This window comes from Saccopteryx bilineata, chromosome 1, assembly GCF_036850765.1.
Source record: "Saccopteryx bilineata isolate mSacBil1 chromosome 1, mSacBil1_pri_phased_curated, whole genome shotgun sequence".
NCBI lineage: Eukaryota > Metazoa > Chordata > Mammalia > Chiroptera > Emballonuridae > Saccopteryx > Saccopteryx bilineata.
In genome coordinates this window covers 23,788,689-23,797,083 of record NC_089490.1, presented here as the reverse complement: position 1 = coordinate 23,797,083, position 8,395 = coordinate 23,788,689, and the positions used below count along the sequence as shown (strand labels likewise).

General features: G+C 45.4%; 1 protein-coding gene across 2 annotated transcripts in view; it reads left to right on the top strand.

Annotated features, from left to right (window-relative positions):
* The first annotated feature begins 5,947 nt into the window (after positions 1-5,947).
* Positions 5,948-8,395, top strand: part of RCAN2 (regulator of calcineurin 2) — a 259,366-nt gene continuing 256,918 nt past the window's right edge. The window contains exon 1 of one of the 2 annotated variants that reach the window (XM_066251871.1): positions 5,948-6,117. The gene's annotated coding sequence lies outside the window, so the exon portion shown is untranslated. Of the gene's footprint in view, positions 6,211-8,395 lie in introns of both variants that reach the window. The other variant, XM_066251861.1, reaches the window with a different exon arrangement.

Below are 8,395 nucleotides of genomic sequence, written 5' to 3'. Positions count from 1 at the left end.
AGTCAACTGATTTTTGAAGATGGAGTGAAGGTAATAAGGCAATATAATAAAGAGAGAGACTTTTCAGCAAGTGGTGCTGGAACAAATGAACATCCACATGCAAAAAAAAAAAAATCTAGACACAGACCTTGCACACTTTACAAAAATTATCTCAAAATGGATCATAAACCTAAATGTAAAATGCAAAACTATAAAACTCTTAAGACATAATATAGAAGAAAATCTAAATGACTTTGGGTATCATAATGCCCTTTCAGATGAAACACTAATGCCACAATTCATGAAATAAATCATAAATAAGTGGAACTTGATTAAAAGTAAAAATTTCTGCCCTGTAGAAGAGACTGTGAAGAGAATGCAAAGTCAAGCCACAAATTGAAAAAATTATTTGCAAAATACATATTTTATAAGGGACTGTTATTCAAAATTATAAGAGAACTCTTAAGCCTGACCAGGCGGTGGCTCAGTGTATGGAGCATCTACCTGGGATGCCGAGGACCCAGGTTCAAAACCCCAAGGTGGCTGGCTTGAGCGCAGGCTCACCAGTTTGAGCGTGGGGTCATAGACATGACCCCATGGTCACTGGATTGAGCCCAAAGGTCACTGGCTTGAAGCCCAAGGTCACCGGCTTGAGCAGGAGGTCACTGGCTCAGCTGGAACCCCCTAGTCAAGGCATATATGAGAAAGCAATCAATGAACAACTAAAGAGTCACAACTATGAGTCGATGTTTCTCATCTTTCTCCCTTCCTGTGTGTCTGTCCGTGTCTGTCTGTCTGCCTGTCTCTCAAAATAAAAAATAAAAATAAAACAAAATAAAAAAGAACTCTTAAAACAATAAAAAGAATAAGAAAAGAACCCAATTAAGAAAGGGCAAAATATCTGAACAGAGACCTCACCAAAGAAAATACATAAATGGCAAATAAGCAAATAAAAAACTGTTCAACAGCCATTATATGTCATTACAAAACTGTAAATTAAAACAATAATGAGATTTCACTACACACTTATTAGAATGGTGAAATTCCAAAACACCGAGTGAGTACGTGTAGCAATAGGAACTCTCATTCATTGCTAGTGGGGATGCAACTGTTATAGCCACTTTGGATAACAGTTTGGTGGTTTGTTACAAAACATAGTCTTACAATACAAACCAGCAATCATGCTGAAAACGAGCTGAAAAATATGTCCACAAAAAACCTGCACACAGATGTTTATAGTGGCTTCATACGTAATTGTCAAAACTTGGAAGCAACCAAGACTCCTTTCAGTAGGTGAACATATAAGTAAATCCAGACTATGGAATATATATTATTCAACACTAAAAAGAACAAACTATAAAAACACGTGACTCTTAAATGCATATTTCCAAGTGAAAGAAGCCAATCTAAAAAGGCTACATGCTGTATGAATCTAACTATATGACATTTTGGGAAGGGCAAAACTATGGAGACAGTTAAAACCCCAGTGGTTGTCCTGAGGTAGTGGGGAGGCCAGTATGAAGAGGCAGAGCACAGGATTCTTAGGGCAGTGGAACTATTCTGTTTTACTGAGGCTGTAATGGTGAATATATCAGTACGCCCTTGTCCAACCTCAAAGACTATAAAGCAGTGGTCTCCAACCTTTTTTGGGCCACGGACTGGTTTAATGTCAGAAAATATTTTCATGGACTGGCCTTTAGGGTGGGATGGATAAATGTATCACGTGACTGAGACAAGCTTTCAAGAGTGAGTCTTAGACGGATGTAACAGAGGAAATCTGGTGATTTTTAAAAAATAAAACATTGTTCAGACTTAAATATAAATAAAACGGAAATAATGTAAGTTATTTATTCTTTCTCTGCGGACCAGTACCAAATGGCCCACGGACCAGTACCGGTCCGTGGCCTGGGGGTTGAGGACCACTGCTATAAAGCCCACAAGTGAACCCAACTGTAGAATATGGACTTTGGTTGATAATGTATCCATGTGAGCTCATCTATTGTATTAAATGCACCCCCCTGGTAGGGGATGCTGACAATGGGGGAAGCTATGCATGTATGGGGGCAGGGGAAATCTCTGTATCTTTCACTCGATTTTGCAGTTAACTCCATTAAGTTTATTTTTAAACTCTAACAAATAAAGTCCTTGAGAAATAAGAGTACTTGTACCTGAGTGGTTGGGAAATGCCCGTGTTTATTTTTGTAACAGCTAATGTACATCGAGTGCCACTGTGGGCCAGGCCTTGTGCTCAATGCTTTACGGGTATTCCTTCCTTTAAACCAGTGGTAGTCAACCTGGTCCCTACCGCCCATTAGTGGGCATTCCAGCTTTCATGGTAGGCGGTAGTGGAGCAACCAAAGTATAAATAAAAAGATAGATTTAACTATAGTAAGTTGTTTTATAAATATTTATTCTGCCAAACTTAGCGAAAATCTGACACAAAGTAGTTGGTAAGTAATTATTATTATATGCTTTAACTTGCTGTAACTCTGCTTTATAAATTTTATGAAGTAACGTGACTTCCCTACTTTATAAATCATCATTACTGTGGAACCGGTGGGTGGTTAGAAAATTTTACTACTAACAGAGATACAAAAGTGTGTGGTAGGTATAGAAAGGTTTACTACCCCTGCTTTAAACCTCACATTGAATCTGCTTTTTCTAACTTTTCAAAATTTCTACAATAAGTATATTACTTCTATAACTAGAAAATTTTTTTTTAAATAATTTTATTTTTTTAATGGGGTGACATCAATAAATCAGGATACATATATTCAAAGATAACAAGTCCAGGTTATCTTGTCGTTCAATTATGTTGCATACCCACCACCCAAAGTCAGATTGTCCTCTGTCACCTTCTATCTTGTTTTCTTTGTGCCCCTCCCCACCCCCTATCCCTCTCCCATTCCCCCCTCCTCCCCGTAACCACCACACTCTTATCAATGTCTCTTAGTATAACTAGAAAATTTTATATGTAAATATATATTTACCAAATAGATTCTACTAAGATGAAAGTCTTTAGGTGGCTGGACAGTGTAGGAACTACTGAAAGGGAGGTTTTGTTGAAAGGATCAGCGCTGTTTTAGTCAGAGAGGAGGGCTTGGACTGAGGGAGGTGTGATGGCCATCTTCACATATTTGAAAGACGGTTGGTCAATTGGGAAAGAAATTGGACTCTGTCTTTGTGGCTTCAGAAATTAAACTAGACTCAATGAGAGAAAATCCTAAGAAGGTAAGTTTGAACTCAACACAAGGATGCCTGTTCAGACAATTCTATCAAAAAAGTACAGTAGTTCCGTCTTACGTGCAGGAGATACTTTCCAAGATCCACCAGTAGATGCCCTCAACCATGGATAGTACTGAACTCTATATACACTATACTGAACCTTATATACACTCTCTCTTTTCCTATACATATGTACTTACCTATGATGGAGTTTAATTTATTAATTAGGCAATTTCACGAATAGGAGATTTATTCTTACAGTTTATCTTTTTGACGTAAGTGTGGGATATTTTCTTTCCTTTTACCTTCTCACATAAAGAAAGTGCTTTGCATCTTCTCTTTGGCATATCTAAATTGCTGGCATCACTATTTTTTTTCCAACTTTGAGGCCATTGTTAAGCAAAGAAAGGATTTCTTGAACACAAACCCTGTGGTACTTTGACAATTGATCTAATCATCCAGTTGGCTACTATGGGGTTAACTGTGGGCAGGGTATATAGCAGGGGTCCCCAAACTACAGCCTGGCCCGCAGGCCACATGCGGCCCCCTGAGGCCATTTATCCGGCCCCTGCCACACTTCCGGAAGGGGCACCTCTTTCATTGGTGGTCAGTGAGAGGAGCATAGTTCCCATTGAAATACTGGTCAGTTTGTTGATTTAAATTTACTTGTTCTTTATTTTAAATATTGTATTTGTTCTCGTTTTGTTTTTTTACTTTAAAATAAGATATGTGCAGTGTGCATAGGGATTTGTTCATAGTTTTTTTTTTATAGTCTGGCCCTCCAACGGTCTGAAGGACAGTGAACTGGCCCCCTGTGTAAAATGTTTGGGGACCCCTGGTATATAGGGTACACTGGACAAAGGGGTGATTCACATCTCTGGGCAAGACAGAACAGATTTCACCAAGCTACTCAGACTGGCGCACAATTTAAAACTTATGCATTGTTTATTTCTGGAATTTTCCACTTAACATTTTGGACTGTGGCTGATCACAGGTAACTGAAATAGAGGAAAGCAAAACTGGATGAGGAGAGACTACTGCAATTCATCTAAATCAGTGACTATTTATTGATTTATGCATTCAGAAGAAGTTTGGGAGAGTAAGACTCTAAGTTCATTTTCAACTCTGAAATTCTGTCTTTATTTATATTAATGAAGATTAATCAGAGAGAAGATTCTAGGTCTACCTTTTCTTTTTCTTTGCTTTTTCAGTGAGAGCAGGGGAGGTAGTGAGGCAGACTGCTGCATGCGCCCCCACTGGGATCCACCCAGTTACCCCATCTGGGGCTGATGCTCCAGTACCCAAATAGTGCCTGAGGCTGATAGGCTCTAAGGGAGCTATACTCAGCACCAGGAGCCACACTGGAACCAATCAAGCCACTGGCTGCAGAGGCGAACAGAGAAGGGGGAGAGGGTGGGGAGGAGAAGCAGATGGTCACTTCTCCTGTGTGTCCTGATGGGGGATGGAACCCAGGGCGTCCATATGCCAGGCTGATGCTCTATCCACTGAGCAACCCGCCAGGGCCATCCTTTTTTATTTTTAAAGTATGCTTTTTCCATATCAACCTTGCAAGGAAAAACAATATGGTGTCTGAGTGAATGAAGAATAATTGTGAAATTTATAGATTGCTTTAATCCAATATTAATATTGTTTTAGAAAACAGGGAGGCATAAAAAGAAAAAGGAATAAGGCCTTTTTATGTAACAATTAGAAAGATGACAGAAAACAAAAGTGACTTAAATCTGGTACTCATTTCCTCACTCAGGTTTGTCTACACACCCACCTTCTTCCTTCAATTTTCAAAACTTGCCCTACTTTGACATTTTCTTGCCATGAGACTCAGCCCTGCCCGCATGGGTACGGCCCATAAGCCACAGGCTCCCTGCCGGCCCTGAATTGCTTTATTTTGTCAAGCAGAGACTTCCGCGGGCGTTAAGTTTGTTGAACAACAAATCTACCCTAGATTCTGTTTCACATGCAGCCATTTACTGTACGATCCAAGCTTCTCATTCGTTGTGCCACAGGATCTCACACAATAGGAGTTCTTGAAGCCCTTCTGTCCCCAGGTCTGGTGGCTGCGAATCCTGGCAAAGCTGTGAAGCCCGCACAGGGCACCTTCAGCCCCGTGGTCCGGGCAGGCGCAGGGCTCCAGCCAGAGGGCGCCAGCGCCCACCCCGCGCGAACGCCGGGAGGACCTTCCAGGGTCTACCCGACATTGGCGGGAGTCGGGAGTGGGGTGGGGTGGGGTGGGGGTGGGGTGGTTGGGGGGCTCGGTCCGCTCATAAGAAGTCTCTCTGCTAGTACTCCCCACACACAGCTTGCTCCTCGGGTAGTTTCTTCTTGCTGTCGCTGCCCATCACTCTGCGCTCCCCAATCAGCCCCTTCCCCAAATCGAGCCCCAAGAAACCCTCCACCCCGGCTGCCACCCCGAGAAGCCCTTCCTCGCTGAGGCCGGGACTTTTGTGGACAGGCTCCTGCGTTGGGTCCCCAGAAGGTCTCCACCCCCTTCTGGGACCCCCAGTGAAAACGAGCGGACAAGGGGCGGAGGGTAGAGTGGGTCCCCGGGAGGTAGGCCGGGTTGGGGGCCAGTCGGGGCGCGGGTCAAGGGAGGAGGAGATGGGAAAGGCCAGACAGGGGCTTTCGGTTTCCCGGGGTCTGATTGGAGGTTGGCCCGATGAGTCGGAGCTGGGGGCGCGCCCATCTCGGCTGGCTCCTGCGAAAGCCGCCGGCTCGGCCCCTCCCCGGAGCCGCTTTGTCCCGGTGACTGCGCGGCGGCGGTGGAGAGGAGCCGGCAGGCGGCAGGGACCCACGGCCCCACGGACCGGAGAGCAGGAGGCGGGGCGCGCTGCGCACGGCCCACACCCAGGCCCGGGGCACCGCGCCTGCCCCACGCGCGCTCGCACGCGCCGCCAGGTGAGCCGGCAGCACCGCGCCCGCAGTCGCCGGCCCCCCGCGGACCTCCGGAGCCACCTCTGTTCCGGCCGGCGCATCGCGGACGCCCATCAGGTCGGTTATGTAACCGCGCCGGCCGGCTGGTCCCTGCACCGGGTCCTGCCAGGGCTGCTCCGCCGGTGCCCGGTACCGTGGCAGGGGGCGGGCAAGCGCGCCCGCGTGAGGGAATGGGCAGGGGAAGGCAGCGGAGGGGTGTGTGTGTGGGGTGTGTGTGTGTGTGTGTGTGTGTGTGTGGCGGGGGTCTTCCAATTCAGTTGTAAGCTCTCGAGGTGGCAGTGGGGACAGAGGTCTCTCCTGACCCCCTTCTGGAAAGCGCGGGTCTTTAGGAAGCTCTTCCCCATTCCTAGTGGTCCCAGGGTTCGCCTTCTCAGTAGCAGCAGCAGGTGCATAAGTGGAGAATAAAGAAAGACGTCTTGACTGTTGTTCCCAGGACTGGTGTTTGGAGTGGTGGTTAGGGGAGGTGGACTGAACTCAGCGAGCAAAGGAGAAAATCGAGGGACTCGTTTCCCAGCGCTGAAAGGAAAATGCTGGGGAGGGGAAGGTGCTTTGAGGCGCAGCAGCGGGAATTGTCCTGCCTGGGATTAGCTGGCTTGGGTCATCTAAAAATAACTTCAAGTTGGAAAAGTGAAATAGAAGGGAGCACAGTGTGCTGAGTTCGTCCTGCCTGTGGGATGCTTCGCTCGGGAAGTCACCAGAGGGAACAAGCAAATCTCAGCCACCTGATCCCTCTGCTGCCTCCTGGTCTCAATGGTCTCCAAGGTGTCTCGGTTTGACTTTTAGTTAATGATTTATTCTCCAAGGCACTGCCGTCTTTTTCTTATCCCAAAATGAATTATAAGGCAGAGTGCATGCTTTGAATCTTTTCTGTTTCCTACATTGGGATAGAAATGTTCAACAGACTTCAAAAACCAGAGCTTTTTAAAGTGTCGTTTTAGTAAAAACAAAAGTTTCTGGGGATACAGTCCCACCATGAGAGATGAAAGCATGCTAGAACATTCCAGCCCACACTTCTCCCTTCCTTCAGCCAGAATCCCACTTACCCTGCCACACAGAGGGGAAGCTTTAGGAAAAGTGGGACATTTAAAATAATTCAGTCTAACTTTTGCACATATGACATCAACTTCAAAACTGAGGACAGATGCACCACAGACACAGGGCAACACTTTGCTAGTGCTGATTCCATTCTGGGGACACAGCAAAGTTGGGAAAATCTAGGCGCTGGAAATGATCAAGAAGCAGGTCAGCACTGACTATGGCAGGGGACCCCAAACTTTTTACACAGGGGGCCAGTTCACTGTCCCTCAGACCGTTGGAGGGCCGCCACATACAGTGCTCCTCTCACTGACCACCAATGACTTCCTTTCTGGAAGTGCGGCGGGGGGCCGCATGCAGCCCAGGGGCTATAGTTTGGGAACGCCTGTCACTGTGGAGCAAGGCAGAGGAGGGAACATTTGGCTGCTTTTCAGTCTATACATAGATTTTCTTTAGCCTTAGAGCTATTAAGTATGATCAGTCATTGAGCTGAATTAGTCTGAAATGTGAGGTGCACTTTGCTTTTAAATCCACTGCAAATCAAATCTGCATTTATTGACCACCAACTGCCTGAATTCAGTCCATAGAATTTTGTGAGGGAAAAGTATCCTTAACTGAATACAGAATCCCAAGAACTTTCAAAATGCTTGTGTGTGCAGGTCCTTCAGAGCTCAACTAAATCTGGGAGGGCGTGGCTCTCTCCACTGATGAACATTTAACAGGCATAAGTGGGAACTTGAGAACTTTGTCATTTGCAAGTAGTTTACACTCTTTTAAAAAACCGCTGGAACAATCATTTGCAGTTAGTCATATATAACAGTGGTCCCCAACCCCCAGGCCGCAGACCGGTACCTTTTTTTTTTTTTTAAACCAGAATTTTTTTAAAAATTTAATTTAATTTTGTTTATTCATTTTTAGAGAGGAGAGAGAGAGGGAGAGACAGAGACAGAGAGGGAGAGAGAAGAGAGAGAGAGAGACAAAGAGAGAGAAGGGGAGGAGCTGGAAGTATCAACTCTTATATGTGCCTTGACCAGGCAAGCCCAGGGTTTCGAACCGGCAACTTCAGCATTTCTAGGTTGACGCTTTATCCACTGCGCCACCACAGGCCAGGCCTGAACAATGTTTTATCTTTAAAAAATGACCAGATTCCCTCTGTTACATCCGTCTAAGACTCACTCTTGACGCTTGTCTCGGTCACGTGATACAT